The sequence below is a fragment of the Pinus tabuliformis genome, chromosome 6, assembly GCF_031772625.1.
Source record: "Pinus tabuliformis cultivar Carrire ecotype Pingquan chromosome 6, CPIR1, whole genome shotgun sequence".
In the NCBI taxonomy this organism is placed as follows: Eukaryota; Viridiplantae; Streptophyta; class Pinopsida; order Pinales; family Pinaceae; genus Pinus; species Pinus tabuliformis.
The window spans coordinates 1,898,647,758-1,898,653,733 of NC_142292.1; positions in this window are offsets into that span (position 1 = coordinate 1,898,647,758).

Here is a 5,976-nt window from a genome sequence, read left to right on the forward strand (position 1 = left end):
CTTTTGAGGGCTTCTTGTCTGCATTCTTCTGCAGACACTTCGTGGCATAGTGTCCAAGCTTGTGATAATGAAAACATTTAATATTTGACATGTCCTTCTTCTTTTCGCCCTGACTATAATTTGATTTGGAATGGGATTAATTCCCCTTCCCTTTATTTGACTTTCCATCTAAGGCATAATTCTCCTCATAATCATGCTTGGATGAGGATCTACCTCTGGTGTTCCGTCGAATCTCTTCTTGCACCAAGCTGGACCACAAACGCTCCCACTCTGGTAGCTTCTCCCTCACATTAACTAAGTCCTGGTAGTTTTTCCAGCTCTTGGGTAGTCCTAGAAGTGCTAGTTTCACCATATCGTCTTCAAAAACTGTAACACCGACACTTCCAATCTCATCCCGACATTGGGTGAGCTTGGTCAAGTACTTTGGTATTGTGTCGCCCTTCTCCATCTTGATTTTTCTTAACTTTTCCTTTAGTGCCAATTTCTTGTGATCAATGTTGTTTTGAGGTAGGTCTATCAAGGCCTTCCACATCACATATGGAGTCTCCTTATAGTGGAGGTATGAGACAATATAATCTCGAACTCTTTCTAGGATAATCCTTATTGCCTTTGCCAAACATTTTCTCCACTCTGCTAGATATTGAGCATTAGCTCCTGGACACTTAAGAATATCTTTGTCTATAAATTCCTTAAGCTCGTTGTCTTCCAACACTGCCTTCATCCTATCCTTCCACGAAATATAGTTTGAACTACCCTCAAGGGAATATTTGAGTCTCAATCTGTAGAACAATATCTTGTTGGCTTTGAAGTATGATAGTGCAAATTCAATTTCACCTACAAAAGAAAAACTCGTATTCTCCTCTTCTGTAGTGATTTTAGCTCTCATACCATATTGAAATTCCTTGTAGATTCAAATTGCTAATTGTAATATGCTAAAACAATAGACTTGAATCTACTCTACTCAAGCGAAAACAAATAAATGATCGTGAAATCATGAAGCATACAAGATAAATAATTCAATCAACACATAACACAATGATTTCCTAGGGAAAGAAACAAGAAAAACCCCAAGTATCTGTATATTACATTAGTAAGAAAATAAGAGAAGATTACAATGATTTTCTCAAGCCCGAGTAACCTCTTCACTATCCTTATTTGTCTCTCTGCTTCCTAAGCAAGCCTTGGCCAATACTTAACCAATTTTATTCTTTCCCAAGTCCTTATTTCCTTGCGCAGATCCTTAAGGAATTATCCCCTATTTAATTCGAAAATCCCTCAATTATGAATTGCACAATCCTCGTAGGCCTTTCTCTGCCTGTATTCACCATTTTTACAATTTAGATGATTATACAACTGATAATACACTATCCCTGAACTCTAATGTCAATCGGGTCTTTCTCTAATCTAACTCGCATGAGTTAACTATGAGTGAATCTTCAGTTTACTAATTAATCACTGTAGGCAACACCACATTGAACTTCAAGAAATACCACTCTGCACTTCAATCAACACCACACTCGACTACAGGAATCACCCCACTTGGAGTGCAGGCACCACCACACTATTAGACCTCTCACTGGTTCCTCCAATAGTTGGAACTAGTTTAGCTAACTTTAACTTGGTTAGACTGAATTAATTAATTACAACTTGAAATAAACTCAACCAATGCTCCTAAATGTAGGAGACACTCTACATGGCTCTAGATAGAACATCAACTCAATTTAATTGAGCCAACTATGTCAAATTAACTTAGTTAAATAATACAAGTTGTCATGAGATGTGGAATTACAATTTTATTCCCAATTTAATTCAAGGACAAAATTAAATTAGGATTGTATTGTTGCATTTTCAAAAAATACCACTAAACTTTCAACAAAAGGTAAACTAATCTTTCCAATGAATATATTTGGGCACCCTTTCTATAGGGTCGAATTTGGTCTTGGTATTCTACAAGTATGATCCAACAGAGTGGTGAACAACTTTTAAAATTGAATTCTCAAATCGTGGTGACTAGGCTTAGAATTTCACTTCACCCCTACGGGATCAGATGGTGTGGGAACAAACAAATGGGGCTTGTGGCCTATGCTCGAATTATCCTAACCTTCTACATTGGTATGAGTCAAGGGACAAATTTGGTATTCTTTATCCTTTCAATCTCATTTGCAATAAAATAAGGATGCATGACCTTGTAAGTCAACTAGACTAGAAGTGATATTGAGTTGTCAATAGAAAAGATAATGGCTTGTACAATTTTTATGCTAGGCTATTCCACCAGAATGCATGATAATGTGCGAATTTATGAGCCTTATTTCCTTTCATTAATCCCAACATTATTATGGCAAGGGAAAACCTTTATGGCCAATGAAAATGTTCTTTCACCATGGGCAAACCTTTATCGACAATGAAATTTTTTTTGCACCAACTAACACGTTGCCACCCTACTAAAGACTTAGCATAAACTAGTTTCTTTGGATAAACACGAACAAACTCACTCAGAGTGACGTCAACAAATTTATCGATGGGTGAGCTAAAAAATGTGACTTGAACTGGTTAGCATAATCACCTAACTCAGAATTAAGGTAATCCCACAAGACCAATGTCATTATAGACTCGTTTAGAAATAGTATTCAAGCATGAATTGACATTCCAATGCTACAAGTCGATATCATAGAATGTGAGTATTTGATACAAAATATAAGAAAGACAATGAACAACAAAAGGAAAATGGCACAATAGAAAACACTTGATTTTTCAAATGAGTGAGTTTGACAAGAATGTTTTTTCTTACTATTTCAAGTCTATGGGCAGAGAACCCAACTCAAATTTAGCCCAAAGGATATTCATAATTGTAAACGTGAATGACATAATTGATGGCTAAGAATGACATAGTTGACAAGCAAACAAACAGGTCAAACATACATGGGCAGCGTTGATAAGCTTTGAGCAGCTAGACTTTAATAAAAATGTGTGTTTTCGTATGATAAAAAAAATCGTTCAAGGAATCTTTGATTTCTTGCAAGTATAATAGGTTGATGGCCACAAAAATAGAGGTTGCAGAAAACTAGACATTGTGGTTCACAAATACTCAGTCAAGGCATACATACGCCTACTCTAATACCATGTTAAACATTGACATAAATATACAACAAATTAGATAAACATGTGATGCCATTCTATTCACATAATGTACTATATTAATACATTTTTATTTACTCTTGGTTTCATATTCCAAGAAGTCTCTTGCACTTCCAACACTGTTCATAGTTCCAATAGTTTCTTGTAATATAATTGGTGTTGTGGTTAATGATCTAAGTTCAGCTTCTAGTTGATCAATACCAAAATCAAACTAGGTTGGATGAGTTACTCTTAGCAATGGAAGGATGATATTGTTCACTACCTAGATATTCCTTGTGAAATTAGTATTTCACTCTCTAGTATTTAAGGGACTTATGTTTATAGAAACTTCAATATGATTTTTTGTAGTAAGTTACCCTTTTCCAACAAACTTGTAGCAATCCTTTGTAAATTCCGCAAGTTAATCATGTATAGTATGTTTCTTCGTTAGTTTCCTTTTAGTAAATTTAATCTTTTAAAAGGAATGCAAATGCTTTGTATAATTTACCATAACATAAAGTAAAAATCAAACTACAAAAAGTTTTGAATAATAATATAATATTAATAATATAAAGAAAGAGATATATTTTAACTTTATTTTTTGAACATGTGTCGATTTTCTTTTAAATAATGTGAAATTTTATCATGAATTAGTGTCAAATTACTATGATTCATGAATACAAAGTGATTCATCACATCTCTATTCAAGGAAAATCATGTATGATGGAATTACCAATTAGTGGTCAAGCTTTCACTCTTGCAAAATGCTTTTGAGTCTTGGGTTTCCTTAAACACTAGAAATAAGATTTTCTTTTAAATAATGGGAAAGTTTATCATGAATTAATGTCAAATTACTATGACTCATGAATACAAAGTGATTCATCACATCTCTATTCAAGGAAAATCATGTATGATGAAATTACCAATTAGTGGTCATAAGGGAGCAAGCTTTCACTCTTGCAAAATGCTTTTGAGTCTTGGGTTTCCTTAAATACTAGAAAAAAGAATACTTATAGAGATAATAAAAGTTTTACATCATACTCCAAAAACAATTTACATCATAAATTTATGTTTTACTTTTTTTCCATTATTTTAATGGTTAATAAATCATAAATGAGATATCCATATTATTATAAAAAAAAAGTTATCACTAATGGCTCTTTAGATCCACTAAATTACTAAACCATGTGAATAAATGAATAGCTTTAACTTTTAGGATGAAGTTTAAATTAAAAAATAGAAATTTAAGTCAATATTCCTATGTGTTAATGGGTAAGCATAACTTTTGTTTTGATATGGAACCTAAGGAGAGAGGTTCAACCCCAGGGCCGCATCTGCGAGGAGTGAGGGCATACCCCTCTATTGACTACCAACAATAATTACAGGTGGCATGTGGCATGGTTCTCTCACATTTACAAATATCTCAGGAAAGAGGTTCAACCCCAGGGCCGCATCTGCGAGGAGTGAGGGCATGCCCCTCTATTGACTACCAACAATAATTACAGGTGGCATGTGGCATGGTTCTCTCACATTTACAAATATCAGCGAATGATGGCTATTCCATTCATAGCTATTCCACTCAATTATAATAATTTTTCCCACTATTTTAAAAAAATAACTTTGTTGTAAAATTTGTATTAAAAAATTATTAAATAAATAAAATTCCCCATTCGAGCAAAAACAAAAAATCTAACACTATTAATACCGGAGGAGTTTCCATGATCATTCATGCCGGTGGAACTTTAAACGTGTGGATACTTATGGCAATGACTTCAAACGAAAGCTTTAGAATTTTAAACTTGATCAAGTTTAGAAGCTACCCGGATGTTCACACCTCATCACTACGACCATGCCCTTCCGCATGTGCATCGGTATTCTGCCGAGCAAGAAACATTCTCGCCATAGCCGTTTAACACGGTTGCTTTTGGAAAAAGTCTCACGTCACTTTCAATGAAGACAGGGTGGAACGGATCACTTCGTAATGTACGCTCCTAGTGTACAGCTGTACGCTCAGATGAAATGGTCGGTGCCAAGTTCCAACAACTAAAGGATAAAACCGCAGCCAAAGACTAACGGAGGAAATGGTCGGCGTTGCTTCACCGAGATAAAGAGGTTTGAAGTGGGCCTCCTCTCGTTACATGAAATAGCGTGTCAAAAACGAATGCCTAATTCCCGGAAACCGACCTCGCCACAACACCTATATATCATCCTCTCCCCCGTCCTTCACAACCATTCTCACTCAGTTATCTACTTTGACATACTTCATTTCTGTGGAAGCGAAAAGATCGACTCTATACACTTTCGGTGACACAAATTTGCACTAGTATCCTTTCAGAACTGCTATTTCTACATAATATGGCTGGATTCAATACACTTCTCTGCTTCGTTTTCGTGCTGGGATTGGTGAGCTCAGCCTCTCCCGCACGGGCACCAGCAACGTCGCCCATTGCCACAGCTCCAGCAGCGCCATCACCGGCTTCGCCTCCTCCTGCGACTTCCCCAACTGTTTCTTCTTCCGCTTTTGCTCCTTCCAAAGTGGCCACCCCACCAAGCTCAGCCTCCTCTCCCACAGTTCAAACTCTAGCTTCTGGCCCTTCGGCTCAAGGCCCAGACACCGCTTCCCCACCGAACCCTAGCAGCGGGGCTGTCTCTACCACCAGTTTAGGGAGGATGGCAATCTTTGGGACCGCCTTGGTTGGAGGAGCTGCATTCCTTCTTTAAGCCTACCTCCATTCGTTATCATCTCCATCCTCATTGTTATAACGATGTGAAACAGCCATTCAATATTGTTCGAGGAAATGAAGCGTGGTGGATTAGTTACAGATTTAAGGTGATGGGATTCATTCGTGTCATTTCGAGCTA